The sequence below is a fragment of the Hippopotamus amphibius genome, chromosome 5 (genome assembly GCF_030028045.1).
Source record: "Hippopotamus amphibius kiboko isolate mHipAmp2 chromosome 5, mHipAmp2.hap2, whole genome shotgun sequence".
Classification (NCBI taxonomy): Eukaryota; Metazoa; Chordata; class Mammalia; order Artiodactyla; family Hippopotamidae; genus Hippopotamus; species Hippopotamus amphibius.
This window is the reverse complement of record NC_080190.1, coordinates 28,033,025-28,048,785: the sequence shown is the minus strand read 5'-3', so window position 1 is coordinate 28,048,785 and position 15,761 is coordinate 28,033,025. Positions and strand designations below refer to the sequence as shown.

At 41.9% G+C, this 15,761-nt stretch overlaps 1 pseudogene; it reads right to left on the bottom strand.

The window, feature by feature from the left end:
- Positions 1 to 14,559: 14,559 nt before the first annotated feature.
- On the bottom strand, positions 14,560 to 15,515 carry LOC130854131 (formylglycine-generating enzyme-like; annotated as a pseudogene).
- Between the last annotated feature and the right edge of the window lie 246 nt (positions 15,516 to 15,761).

Sequence of the window (15,761 nt, the reverse complement as noted above, 5' to 3'; positions counted from 1 at the left end):
AAAAACAAGACCCTTCTATATGCTGCCTATAAGAATTTCATTTCAGACCAAGGGACACGCATAGACTGAAAGTAAAGGGATGGAAAAAGATATTCCATGCAAATGGAAGTCAAAAGAAAGCTGGAGTAGCAATACTCATATCAGACAAATTAGACTTTAAAGACTGTTACAAGAGACAAGGAAGGAGACTACATAATGATCAAGGAATCAATCCAAGAAGAACATATAACAATTGTAAATATCTATGCACCCAACATAGGAGCACCTCCATACATAAGGCAAATGCTAACAGTTGTAAAAGGGGAAATCGACAGTAACCCAATAATAGTAGGAGACTTTAACACCCCACTTACATCAATGGACAGATCATCCAAAAAGAAAATAAATAAAGACACACAAGCTTTAAATGACACATTAGACCACCTCGACCTAATTGATTTTTACAGGACATTCCATCCAAAAACTACAGAGTACACTTTCTTCTCAAGTGCACACCAAGCAGGGATCAAACCCATGTGCCCTGCATTAGCAGGCAGATTCTTAACCACTGCACCACCTAGGAAGTCCTAAAAGGCTCACTTTAGATCCAAAGACATGAATAGGTTGAAAGTGAAAGGATAGAAAAAACTACTCCATGCAAATAGCCGAAAAGAGCTGGGGTAGCTATATTAATATCAGACAAAATAGACTGTAAATCTGAAAGTGTTATCAGAGACAAAGAAAGACATTACTTATAGATAAGGGTCAATCCACCAAAAAGATATAATAATTATAAACACACACTCACCTAACAACAGAGACCCAATATATGTGAAGCAAAAATGAACAGAATTGAAGAGAGAAATAGACATTTCTACAAAAACAGCTGGAGACTTCAGTACTACATTTTCAAAAATGGACAAAAGAACTAAATAGAAGATCAATAAGGAAAAAAGAGGACTTGAACAATGAACTAGACCTAACAGATATTTACAGAACACTCCAGAATACGTAATGTTCTCAATTGCAATGGAATATTCTCCAGGACAGGTGATATGTTAGGTCACAAAGCAAATCTCAATGGATTTAATACACGTGAAATTATTCAAAGTATCTTCTCTGATCACAATGGAATGAAACTAGAAATCAATATCTGAAAGAAATCTTGAAAATTCACAAATATGTGGAAATTAAATAACACACTCTTAAATAACCAAAAGGTCAAAGAAGAAATCACAAGAGAAATCAGAAAGTAGTTTGAGATTAATTAAAACAAAAACACAACATACCAAATGCAGAGGGATTCCCTGGTGGTCCAGTGGTTAGGACACTGTACTCTCACTGCCGAGGGCCCCAGTTCAATTCCTTATTGGGGAACTAAGAGCCCACAAACCATGCAGCAGAAAAAAATGCAGAGTTCTGAGGTGAAAGGGGGTGAGAGGCAGAAGATGATGCTGGAGAAAAAGAGTCACAGCAGAGTCACTTGAGAATACTTGAGGCAGGCTAGGAAAGAGAAGAGGGAGGAGACAGGGACATGGGGAAGTTTTGTGGTGTCTTTATTGTCATTGCCAGCCAGCCAAAGACCATCAGGAACACACTTGTAGTTGAAAAAGTGGAGTTTACTGCTCGTTACACCGAGGGAGAACATACACCATGGGAATCATGAGATGTCTTGGTAAGGGGGTGTTAGGAAGAAGACTGTTCTAAGATCTAGGCTTTGTTGAGTGATTTGGAGCAGTAGGGTGGTGGAGGGCAAGGAAACAGAAGTTTGCTATAGATTGGGTGCTGACAGAAAACAAGGAGAATTCAATGATTGGGGTATCCCAACAGATTTAAAAAAATGCAATATGATTGCTTTACAATGCTGAGTTAGTTTCTGCTGTACAACTAAGTGAATCAGCTATATGTATACATATATCCCCTCTCCCTTGGACCTCCCTCCCACCCTCCCCCCATCCCACCCATCTAGGTCATCACACAGCATCAAGCTTAGCTCCCTGCATTGTACAGCTTGTTCTCACTAGCTATCTATTTTACACATGGTAGTGTATATATGTCAGTCCTAATCTCCCGTTCATCTCACCCTCCCCTTTGCCCTTGTGTCCACACATATGTTCTCTATGTCTGTGTCTCTATTCCTACCCTGTAAATATGTTCATTTGTACCATTTTTCTAGATTCCATATATATGCATTAATATATGATATTTGTTTTTCTCTTTCTGACTTCATTCTGTATGACAGACTCTAGGTCCATCCACGTTTCTACAAATGACCCAATTTCATTTCTCTTTTATGGCTGAGTAATATTCCACTGTATATGTGTACCACATCTTCTTTATCCATTCATCTGTTGATGGACATTTAGGTTGCTTCCATGACCTGGCTATTGTAAATAGTGCTGCAATGAACATTGGGGTGCATGTGTTTGGTTTTTTTTTAAATTAATTAATTTAATTTATTGGCTGCATTGGATCTTCTTTGCTGCACACGGACCTTCTCTAGTTGATGTGAGCGGGTCTACTCTTCAGTGCATGGGCTTCTCATTGTAGTGGCTTCTCTTGTTGAGGATCATGGGCTCTAGGCACGTGGGCTTCAATAGTTGTGGCACATGGGCTCAATAGTTGTGGCTCACGGGCTTTAGAGCACAGGCTCAATAGTTGTGGCTCACAGGCTTAGTTGCTCCGCGGCATGTGGAATCTTCCCAGAGCAGGGCTCAAACCCATGTCCCCTGCTTTGGCAGGCAGATTCTTAACCACTGCACCACCTAGGAAGTCCCTGCATGTGTTTTTTTGAATTACGGTGTTCTCTGGGTGTATGCCCAGTAGTGGGATTGCTGGGTCATATGGTAATTCTATTTTTAGATTTTCAAGGAACCTCCATACTATTCTCCATAGTGGCTGTATCAATTTGCATTCCCACCAACAGTGCAAGAGGGTTCCCTTTTCTCTACATCCTCTCCAGCATTTATTGTTTGTAGATTTTCTGATGATGCCCATTCTAACCGGTGTGAGGTGATACCTCATTGTAGTTTTGATTTGCATTTCTCTAATAATTAGTGCTGTTGAGCAGCTTTTCATGTGCCCCTTTACCATCTGCATGTCTTCTTTGGAGAAATGTCTATTTAGGTCTTCTGCCCATTTTTTGATTGGGTTGGGTTTTTTTTTTTTGATATTGAGCTGTATGAGCTGCTTGTATATTTTGGAGATTAATCCTTTGTGAATTGCTTCACTTGCAAATATTTTCTTCCATTCTGAGGGTTTTTTTTGTCTTGTTTATGGTTTCCTTTGCTGTGCAAGAGCTTTTAAGTTTAATTAGATCACATTTGTTTATTTCTTTTAATATATTTATTTATTTATTTACTTATTGGCTGTGTTGGGTCTTCATTGCTGCGAGGGTTTTCTCTAGTTGTAGAGAGTTGGGGCTACTCTTCATTGGGGTGTGTGGGCTCCTCACTGCAGTGTTTTCTCTCATTGTGGAGCACAGACTCTAGGTGTATGAGCTTCAGTAGTTGTGGCACATGGGCTCAATAGTTGTGGTACACGGACTTAGTTGCTCCGCAGCATGTGGGATCTTCCTGAAGCAGGGATGGAACCCATGTTCACTGTATTGGCAGGTGGGTTCTTAACCACTGCACCACCTAGGATGTCCCCCATTTGTTTACTTTTGTTTTAATTTTCATTACTCTAGGAAGTGGGTCAAAAAAAGATATTGTTGTGATTTATGTCAAAGAGTGTTCTACCTATGTTTTCCTCTAAGAGTTTTATAGTGTCTGGCTTACATTTAGATCTTTAATCCATTTTTGGGTTTATTTTTGTGTATGATGTTAGGGAATGTTCTCATTTCATTCTTTTAAACATAGCTGTCCAGTTTTCCCAACACCACTTATTGAAGAGACTGTCTTTTCCCCATTGTATATTCTTGCCTGCTTTGTCATAGATTAGGTGACCATAGGTGTGTGGGTTTATCTCTGGGCTTTCTATGCGGTTCCACTGATCTATATTTCTGTTTTTGTACCAGTACCATACTCTCTTGCTTACTGTAGCTTTGTGGTATAGTCTGAAGTTGAGGCGTCTGATTCCTCCAGCTCTGTTTTTTCCCCTCCTCAAGATTGTGTTGGCTATTTGGGGTCTTTTGTGTCTCCATACAATTGTAAATTTTTTTGTTCTAGTTCTGTAAAAAATGCCATTGGTAATTTGATGGGGATTGTGTTGAATCTGTAGATTGCTTTGGGTAGTATAGTCATTTTCACAATATTGATTCTTCCAATCCAATAATGTGGTATATCTCTCCACCTGTTTGTGTCATCTTTGAGTTCTTTCATCAGTGCCTTACAGTTTTCTGAGTGCAGGTCTTTTGCCTCCTTAGGTAAGTTTATTCCTAGGTATTTTATTTTATTTTTTTACCATGGTGAATGGGATTGTTTCCTTCATTTCTCCTTCTGATCTTTCATTGTTAAAGTATAGTAATGCAAGAGATTTCTGTGCCTTAATTTTGTATCCTGCAACTTTACCAGATTCATTGATTAGCTCTAGTAGTTTTCTGGTGGCACCTTGAGGATTTTCTATGTACAGTATCATGTCATCTGCAAACAGTGACAGTTTTACTTCTTCTTTTCCAACTTGTATTCCTTTTATTTCTTTTTCTTCTCTGATTGCCATGTCTAGGACTTCCAAATCTGTTGAGTAATAGTAGAGAGAGTGCTCATCCTTGTTTTGTTTCTAATCTTGAAGGAAATTCTTTCAGTTTTTCACCATTGAGAATGATGTTTATTGTGGGTTTGTCATATATGGCCTTTATTATGTTGAGATAGGTTCCTTCTATGCCCACTTTCTGGAGAGTTTTTTTTAATCATAAATGGGTGTTGAATTTTGTCAAAAGCTTTTTTTAAAATTAATTAATGTATTTTTATTGGCTGTGTTGGGTCTTTTTTTGCTGTGTGCAGGCTTTCTTTAGTTGCGGTGAGTGGGGCTACTCTTTGTTGTGGTGTGTGGGCTCCTCATTGCCGTGGCTTCTCTTGTTGTGGAGCACAAGCTCTAGGCGCATGGGTTTCAGTAGTTGCAGCACATGGGCTCAATAGTTGTGGCTCATGGGCTTAGTTGCTCTGTGGCATGTGGGATCTTCCTGGAGCAGGGATTGAACCCGTATCCCCTGCATTGGCAGGCAGATTCTTAACCACTGTGCCACCTAGGAAGTCTCCCTAAGACGTATTTAAAAAGCAATATATTAAATAACATAAAGGGAATTCCCTGACTGCCCAGTGGTTAGGACTCCGAGCTCTTACAGCTGAGGGCTCAGGTTCAGTCCCTGGTTGGGGAACTAAGATCCTGCAAGTTGTGTGGCTTGGGCAAATAAATAAATAGGTAGCCTTCAAAAGCCTTTTCTGCATCTAAAGAGATGATCATATGGTTTTTATTCTTTAATTTGTTAATATGGTATACCACATTGATTGATTTGCATATATTGAAGAATCCTTGCATTCCTGGGATAAATCCCATTTGACCATGGTGTATGATCCTTTTAATGTGTTGTTGGATTCTGTGTGCTAGTATTTTGTATATATTTTGTTGAGGACTTTTGTGTCTATGTTCATCAGTGATATTGGTCTGTAATTTTCTTTTTTTGTGTGATAGCTTTGTCTGGTTTTAGTATCAGGGTGATGGTGGCCTCGTAGAATGAGTTTGTGAGTGTTCCTCCCTCTGCAATTTTTGGGAAGAGTTTGAGAGGGATAGGTGTTAGCGCTTGTCTAAATGTTTGATAGAATTCACCTGTGAAGCTGTCTAGTACTAGACTTTTGTTTTTTGGAAGATTATTCATTACAGTTTCAACCTCATTACTTGTGATTGGTCTGTTTATATTTTCTATTTCTTCCTGGTTCAGTTTTGGAAGGTTGTACCTTTTTAAGAATTTGTCCATTTCTTTCAGGTTGTCCATTTTATTGGCATATAGTTGCTTGTAGTAATCTCTTATGATCCTTTGTATTTCTGTGGTGTCAGTTGTAATTTCTCCTTTTTCATTTCTAATTTTATTGATTTGAGTCCTCTCCCTTTTATTCTTGATGAGTCTGGCTAAAGGTTTATCAGTTTTGTTTATCTTCTCAAAGAACCAACTTTTAATTTCATTGATCTTTGCTATTGTTTTCTTCATTTCTATTTCATTTATTTCTACTCTGATCTTTATGATTTCTTTCCTTCTAACTTTGGGGGGGGGTTTGTTCTTCTTTCTCTAGTTGCTTTAGGTGTAAGGGTAAATTGTTTATTTGAGTTTTGTCTTGTTTCTTGAGGTGAGATTTAACTACTGTAAACTTCCCTCTTAGAACTATTTTTGCTGCATCTCATAGGTTTTGGGTCATCATGTTTTCATTGTCATTTGTTTCTATGTATTTTTTGATTTCCTCAGTGATCTCTTGGTTTACCTAGTAGCATATTGTTTAGCCTCCATGTGTTTGGTTTTTTTACAGTTTTTTTCCTGTAATTGATTTCTTTCTTTCTTTTTTAAAAAATTTATTGGCTGCATTAGGTCTTCATTGCTGCATGTGGGCTTTCTGTAGTTGCGGAGAGTGGAGGCTACTCTTCTTTGCAGTGCACAGGCTTCTTATTGTGATGGTTTCTCTTGTTGAGGAGCATGGGTTCTAGGAGTGTGGGCTTCAGTAGTTGCAGTGCGTGGGCTCAGTAGTTGTGGCTTGTGGGCTCTAGAGCGCAAGGTCAGTAGTTGTGGCACATGGGCTTAGTTACTCTGCAGCATGTGGGATCTTCCTGGACCAGGGCTCAAACCTTTGTCCCCTACATTGGCAGGTGGATTCTCAACTACTGTGCCACCAGGGTAGCGCCTGTAATTGATTTCTGATCTCATAGTGTTGTGGTCAGAAAAGATTCTTGATATGATTTCAATTTTCTTAAACTTACTGAGGCTTGATTTGTGACCCAAGATGTTATCTATCCTGGAGAAAGTTCTGTGTGCACTTGAGAAGAAAGTATATTCTGCCATTTTGGGGTGGAATGTCCTATGAATATTAATTAAGTCTATCTGGTCTATTGTGTCACTTAAAGCTTATGTTTCCTTGTTTATTTTCTGGCTGGATGATCTGTCTATTGGCGTAAGTGGGGTGTTAAAATCCCCTGCTATTATTGTCTTATCGATTTCCCCTTTTATGTCTGTTAACATTTGCCTTATGTATTGAGGTGTTCCTATGTTGGATGCATAAATATTTATAATTGTTATATCTTCTCGGATTGATCCCTTGGTCATCATGTAGTGTCCTTCCTTGTTGCTTGTTAACAGTCTTTATTTTAAAGTCTATTTTATCTGATGTGAGTATTGCTACTCTAGCTTTCTTTTGATTTCCAGTCACATGGAGTATCTTTTTCCATCCCCTCACTTTCAGTCTGTTGTATCCCTAGGTCTGAAGTAGGTCTTGTAGACAGCATATATATAGGTCTTGTTTTTGTATCCATTCAGTCAGTCTGTGTCTTTTGGTTGGAGCATTTAATCCATTTACATTCAAGGTAATTATCGATATGTATGTTCCTATTACCATTTTCTTAATTGTTTGGGTTTGTTTTTGTGGGTCTTTTTCTTCTCTTGTGTTTCCCGCCTAGAGAAATTCCTTTAGCATTTGTTGTAAAGCTCGTTTGGTGGTGCTGAATTCTCTTAGCTTTTGCTAGTCTGCAAAGCTTTTGATTTCTCCATCAAATCCGAATGAGATCCTTTCTGGGTAGAGTAATCTTGGTTGTAGGTTTTTCCCTTTCATCATTTTAAATATATCCTTCCACTCCCTTCTGGCCTGTAGAGTTTCTGCTGAAAAATCAGCTGATAACTATGGGGATTCCCTTGTATGTTTTTTGTTGCTTTTCCCTTACTGCTTTTAAGATTTTTTTCTTTGAATTTAATTTTTGTTAGTTTGATTAATATGTTTCTTGGCATGTTTCTCCTTGGGTTTATCCTGTATGGGACTCTGTGCTTCCTGGATCTGGGTGGCTCTTTCCTTTCCCATGTCAGGGAAATTTTCAAGTATGATCTCTTTAAATATTTTCTCAGACCACTTCTCTTTCTCTTCTTCTTCTGGGACCCCTATAATTAGAATGTTGTTGTGTTTTAATGTTGTCCCAGAGGGCTCTGAGACTTCATTTCTTTTCATTCTTTTTTCTTTATTCTGCTCCTTGGCAGTTATTTCTACCATTCTATCTTCCAGCCCACTTATTCATTCTTCTGCTTCAGTTATTCTGCTACTGATACCTTCTAGGATATTTTTCATTTCAGTTATTGTGTAGTTCATCACTGTTTGTTCTTTAGTTCTTCTAGGTCCTTGTTAAACATTTTTTATATTTTCTCGATCTGCGCCTCCATTCTCTTTCTGAGATTTTGGATCATCTTTACTATCATTACTCTGAATTCTTTTTCAGGTAGGTGGGCTATTTCCTCTTCATTTATTTGATCTTGTAGGTTTTTACCTAGCTCCTTCATTTGTAAAGTATTTTGTTATCATCTCATTTTTTTTTGATGGGTGGGGCTGTGTTCCTATCTTGCTGGTTGTTTGGCCTGAGATGTCCGGAACTGGAGTGTGCAGGCTGTTGGGTAGAGCTGGGTCTTGATGCTGAGATGATGACCTCCAGGAGAGCTCATACCAATTAATGTTCCCTGGGGTCTGAGGTTCTCTGTTAGTCCAGTGGTTTGGGCTCAGTGCGCCCATCACAGGAGCTCAGGCCTGATTCCTGGCCTGGGAACCAAGACCCCACAAGCTGTGCAGCACTCCAAAAAAAAAAAAAAAGACAACAAAGTAAAAGGAGCAGAACAATAACAAAGACTAAAAAGTAAAATAAAATTAGAAAAATAAAAATAAAAATGAAACAACAAAGCAAAATAGAACCACAACAGCAAAAATAAATAAATAAATAAATAAATAAATAAATAAATAAATAAAGCCAGAAAAGGCGAGAGGTGGGGTGGGGCTGGGACTCAGGCCCAGGATCCTTGAGGCCAGAAGAGGGGGGAGGGGAAGGGCTTAGGCTCAGGACCCGTGGGGCTGGAGGGGTCTGCAGAGGGTGAAGGTTCAGGCCGGGGACCCCAGCAGGCTGGCCGGGGCCTGAGCAGATGGGGGAGATACTAGCCACATTCCCCTGCAATCCCCCAGTCCCCTGAAGGTCTCTCCCTATCCCCACTGATCCCCTTACCATGAGTGGGGGATTCCCCCCGAGTGTGGAAATCCCTCCCCTCCCCCAGCTGTCCTTCGGGGCACAGATCTCATCCCACCTCCACTTTTCCTCCCCCTTCCCTCCCCACCATGTTCTACCTGGTCATGTGGGGATTCCTCCCATCCCCTTAGATGTCTGAGGTCCCCCACAAGTGTCTGGTATGTGCCCTAGTTTTGAGGAGACAAGAACTCCATGTCTTCTTACTCGGCCATCTTCATCCCAATAGATCTTATCTATGTGGAGGACAGACTAAAGTGAGAATAAAGCTGTAGCTGTTTAAGAAGCAGCCACTATTCACATAAGCTGGGAGGAGGATGTTTAGGATTTTGTGGGTTGCACAGTGATCTTATCCCTGTGCTTAGACACAATTATGAAGTAGCTTTGTTTTGTCTCACTCTATCATGACTTCAGATTTACTTTGCCTGATGTTCAGTAGTCTGTCAGATTGTTTATGTCAGGCAGAATAACATGGCCCAGCTGTGAGCCCCAGGCCAACTTCTCACAACACTGAGGCCTAGCTATAAGTGTTAGACTAATTCCTGGATGTCAGGGCCTCCTTTTTCTTTCTTAGGCTCAAACTAGTTCTTGGTCCCCTAATCAGAGAGGCTGGCGATGTGGGCAGGCTGGGGTCAGGGATGCCTTTGAGAAGAAATGCAGGTGCCACCCAGAAGACAGAAGCAATTCTACCAGGACTGGTGAGCAGCTAGCAGAGCCAAAGCCAAGGCAGCTTCTCTCCAGCCACTACATCTAGCAGTCATTAGCCTCCTTGTGACCTGGACTGCTGGCATGGACAGTGGGGGTCACTGTGGGCTATTGGCAGAGCCATGTTTCCGTGACTTCATTCATCCAGTCACAGTTACCACTTGCGAAGCACAGAGAGTTCTTCAAGGACAACTCAGACTCAGGCTCGCTCTCAAAAGCTTTGAAATGTATTTTGGACTCTGAAGAACCTGTGAAGAGTTTAGACTTATTTTTTCCCATTCCCTAGCAATATCCTCTCCCTGTGATAATTCCTTAACCAGATTTTTTTGTTGCTGTTTTAAATTATAGGATGCAGACTATTAGTAGGTCATGATGGGCATTTTATTATTTTTATTATTTTTTAAAATTAATTTATTTAAATTTATTTTTGGCTGTGTTGGGTCTTTGTTGCTGTGCATGGGCTTTCTCTAGTTGCGGAGAGCTGGGGCTACTCTTCGTTGCAGTGCATGGGCTTCTCATTGCAGTGGCTTCTTTTGTTGTGGAACATAGGCTCTAGGCCCACAGGCGTCAGTAGTTGTGGCACATGGGCACAGTAGTTGTGGCACACTGGCTTAGTTGCTCTGCGGCATGTAGGATCTTCCCAGACCAGGGCTCAAACCAGTGTCCCCTGCATTGGCAGACGGGCACCAGGTAAGTCCATGATGGGCATTTTAAAATAATGAAATACAATAGAAAAAATGTAAGACAGAATATGGTAAGGATGTGTATGCTTTAAAACTTTTTGTTTCAGGAATTCCTAGGTGCCGCAGTGGTTAAGAATCTGCCTGCCAATGCAGGGGACATGGGTTCAATCCCTGCCCCAGGAAGATCCCACATGCCACAGAGCAACTAAGCCTGAGTGCCACAACTATTGAGCCTGTACTCTAGAGCCTGTGAGCCACAACTATTGAGCCCATGTGCCGCAACTACTGAAGCCCATGCACCTAGAGCCCGTGCTCTGCAACAAGAGAAGCCACTGCAATGAGGAGTCTGTACACCACAATGAAGAGTAGCCCCTGCTCACCACAACTAGAGAAAGCCCATGTGCAGCAATGAAGACCCAACACAACCAATAAATAAATTAATTAATTAAAAAAATAAAATAAATTTTTTGTTTCAAATATGTGTGCATTTAGAGAATTACAATATAAAGTATTTCTCCTTCCATGTCTCACTACTTTATACATTGACATTTCCTCTGATGTTGTAGTCACTTTACTATTCTCACATCAATAGTTCTCAAATTCTAAGGAGCATAAGAATTACCAGGGAAGCTTGTTAAAGCTATAATTCCCAAGCCCTTTCTACCTCCAGATATATTCATATTCAGAGGGCTGGGTTGGGCTCAAGAGACTCCATTTTTAACAAACCAGAGATTACAGTATAAATGATCCATGGACCCCACTTTGAAAGCCCTGCTTGGGACTTCCTAGGTGGCGCAGTGGTTAATAATCTGCCTGCCAATGCATGGAACATGGGTTTGATCCCTGCCCCTGGAAGATCCCACGTGCTGCGGAGCAACTAAGCCTGTGTGCCACAACAATTGAGCCTGAGCTCTAGAGCCTGCGAGCCACAACTGTTGAGCCCGTGTGCCGCAACTACTGAAGCCTGTGTGCATAGAGCCTGTGCTCGTGCTCCACAACAAGAGAAGCCACCACAATGAGAAGCCTGTGTACCACAACGAAGAGTAGCTCCTGCTCGCCGCAGCTAGAGAAAGCCTGCACACAGCAACAAAGACCCAACACAGCCAATAAATTAATTAATTAATTAATTAATTAATTAATGTAAAAAAAAAAAGAAAGCCCTGCTTGACTTTCACTCCCTGGCCAATTTCATTCACAACCAGGAGTTCAATGATACCCTTTCCCTTGAGCCTCTAGCCTGATTTCTAGACAACTGGTTATTGGAGCCTCTGACCTAGATGTTCTACTGGCACCTGGCATTCACAGGGCCCAAAATGAACTCATCTCCCTTCTCACCTCACTATTCAAATGTATTATTCTCCCATTACTTCCCATCTTTGTGAGTGGATGCATTACCTACCCTTCCCTTCCAGAGGTTAGGATCCTGCACTTCCACTGCAGGGGCCATGGGTTAAACCCCTGGTCAGGGAACTAAGATCATACAAGCCACATGGCGCAGCCAAAAAAAAAAACCCCACAAACAAAACAAAACAAAAAAACCACTTCGTTTAAAAAAATAAAGGCGAGAAAGGGGTCCAAGATGAGCCCTAGATTTAAGCCTGGGTGTGCAACTTGTACAGCCACATAGGGCCCTGCACTTAGAAGGGCCCTGCACTTGCCTGCAGTTCTGCTGCTGCCATCTTGACATTCTTCACTTTCAAACAAGGAACCTGACATTTTTATTTTGCGCTGAGCCCTACAAATTATGTAGCCAATCCTGCCTAGGAACCTAAGAGCCCAGTGGTGACTTTAATGGAAGTAAATCAGCAAAATGAACAACCAGGTCTGGGAAAAAGGTGAGCTGGGTTTCTACACCTGAGTGTGAGCTGTCTATAACTCAAGTTGCCGGTGGAGAAGTCCAATGGGCAGTTGCAAATGTGAGCAAGAATAGAGAAGAGAGGTCAAGATAGAAGATAACTAATTTGGGGTCATCCAAATAGAAGCAACAGGTAAAGCCCTAAGAGGGAATTAGATAGCCAGGAAAGAGAGTATAGAGTGAGAGAGAAAGGGACTGGACAGGACTTTAAGAAACAACAGCATTGGGATTTCCCTGGTTGTCCAGTGGTTAAGACTGTGAACTCCCAATGTAGGGGGCCTGAGTTCGATCCCTGGTCAGGGAACTAGATCCTACATGCCACAACTAAAAACCTGCATGCTGCAACTAAAAGATCCTGCATGCCGCAATGACGATCTTGCACACGACAACAAAGATCCCGTGTGCTGCATCTAACACCCGGACCAGCCAAATAAATAAATAAATAATAATTAAACAAAAGAAACAACAGCACTAAAGAGGGGGGAAGTATGAGAAGAAGCAGCAGCAAAGGCACAGCAGAAATCTAGAAGCAAAACCAAGTCAGTAAAAATCCTGGGGAAATTAGATGAATCTAATAGGACTTCAGGGTAGGGAAGGTAGAAGCAGAGAAGCCAATTAGTAACAGAACATATGGCAAAGACTGAAATCCAAGAAATTTCAATACATTTATTTTAGTTTTGAACATTTACTGATTATAAAAATAATATAAAAATCACCCATTATTCCACAATTCAGACAAACTCTATTAGCATTTTGGTGTGTTTCCTTCAAATATTGGTTCTCAACATAGTTTTCTTCCATATTTTTTCTCTCCAAAAGTTTACAAATATTCTTTCTATCTACAGTTCTTCCACAAATTTGAGACCATACTACACATACAGTCTCATAGCCTACATTTTTTTAACTTAACATTCTAACTGATCATTTCCTATGTTAAAAGCATAATTCCCTGGGTGCATAGCATTAAAAAAATGTTATGAGATAGATTTTAAAATGTCATGAAAGAAAACTTAAAATGTTTCTAATTCTTTCCTATAATCTCACCCATCCCATCAAATGAGTTCACATTTTAGTTTTTTTTTTCTACTTCAGTCTTTACAGACATCGTCATTTTTAGATAACTGAGGTAATAGGATAGTTTTAAAAATTCATTTTTTTTCTGATTCAGCAGATACCAGTTTATTCGACATAGTGCTTGATCCAAAGCATCTGATACTCCACAGCCAACAAGATTTCCTACTTCCCTACTACAAAATATTGGATACCTTGAATTAGTTAATTTAAGGTTCTTGAATTCAAGGTTCTCCTGCATCTAGAATTAAACAGGTTTCTCCATGTAGCACACATTTCACATTCACCAAAGGCTTTGAGGAGACGGGGAAATAGGGCTTGTAACTGCCCCCCGAAACCAAAGGCACTTAATGTTAATAGGTAAAGCACAGTAGAGTCACCCCACAGACATGCCTGTGTGTTCAGATTGCTGAACTTGAGCACACCATCACTGGCCCAAGTGGGATTCATTATAACAATACAAAAGACACTGATTTCCTTGAAAAAATGAAATGTACTATGAATATAAAGACTCATCACCACCACCTCCCCCATCCTTTTCTGAAAATAATACATAGAGAACAATTATTTTACATGATTAGTATCACCCAAGGTTCAAACATAGAAAAAAATAGCTAAAAAATAATCTGTCATAAATTCTCACTATGAAATCACAATAGAATCTGATATATTCAGAGAATTTGTGAGTTGGGAGAGCCTCAGAGATCATGTTGTGCATCCCTTCACTGGACAGATGAGGTCACTGAGGTGCAGGAAGGTCAAGTGTGGGACCTTGGGGTCTAACAGCAGGGGTAGTGCCTGGGTAGAATGCAGGGCCCCCCCAAGCCTAGCTCAGGGTACCCTCCACTTCCCTCCTCTTTTAAAAGACTCAAGTAAAACATGAAATATACCACACGATAAAGCACACAAGCGGATACAGGTCAGCGATTTGGTCTGGCAGTGCAGTTCCTTTGGTCATCGGGCAGGTATGTAACACACCTAAGGGCGGGAATTCCTCACCCGAGGTTGTTCAGCGTTCTGAGGGAAGCTGCGGGCAGATTAGACACGACTTCTCGGATTTAGGAAGGCTCTTCTTGGCTCTTAGTCTGTGGTGGGCAGGCAGTGGGCTGCACAGCGGAATCCCAGATTCGAAGCGGAGTTGTCGGGTGTGTTCTGGCTTCGAGCAGCACAGTGATACCTGTAGGCAGTAGGATTTACAGCACATGCAGGATCCACCTTTCTTCTCCAGGTCTTTCCCAGAAGGGGGGCCTTTTGGGTTAATAATTTTTTCAACAGAATGGTGAACGGTCCACCAGTCTGAAGTCCACTCCCAGGCGTCCCTACTATATGGCATAAGCCATAACCATTGGGAAGAAAGGCGTCAACAGGTGCGGTTCCTCAGAAGCCGTCCTCTCGGTGTTGGTAACAGGAATCTCGGCCTGGTGAAGGTTGGTATGTTGGCTTTTCAGCTGCAGTTTTTTGCCCTAGGGGAAAAGTCTACTTTGCAGGCCCTCTCGACAGCTGTATTCCCACTCAGCTTCCATGGGCAACTGCTTCCCCATCCTCGTGCAGTAGGAGATGTGATCATCTGGCCCATGAACAACAGTAGAGTCGGGCCCTTCTGGGTGTCACCTGTTAGTGCCTTTAACAGGTAACCACCAGGGAGCAGCTGCAACTGCCTGTTGGATATCAGACTTCACTTGCTCACTCAACATTTCTTCAAAGACAAAGGAGTCACCAAACTTCTCAGCCTCTGTCAAATAGCCAGTTGAGCTCACAAATTCAGCATTACTGACTTCATAGGCATCCATGTAAAAGACATCAATGGCAACTCTCTTCGCAGGTGCTTCCCCATCCTGCTTTATCTGAGGATCACCGATTACCATTGTAAATATTCCAGCGGGGATGGGGACCATCTTGGTGGGTGGGAATGGCCGCTCTCTGGGGACCTAGCCCGAGACCCCGGCGTTCGCCTCCCGGTACGCAGCCGCCGAGCTGCCTTGGGCCCCGGGCCGCTGGGGAGGGCCACAACCGCTGGAGGCTGCGTGGGACGCTGCGCCCGCTGCCTCACCCCGGCCTCTTGGCAACGCCGCCTCCCGCCTCCGCCCCCTCCCGCCTCCGCCCCTTCCCCCTCCCCGCCCCCCCCGCCTCCGCCCCCTCCCCCTCCCCGCCCCCCCAGCCCCCCGCCCCCCCCGCCCCCCCGCCCCCCCCCGCCCAGCAAGAGCAGCGACAACAAGAGGACAAGCTAGACAGATACAGTTTTAAATATTGTTTTTCTTTCACTTTATTTTACGAACTTGGTT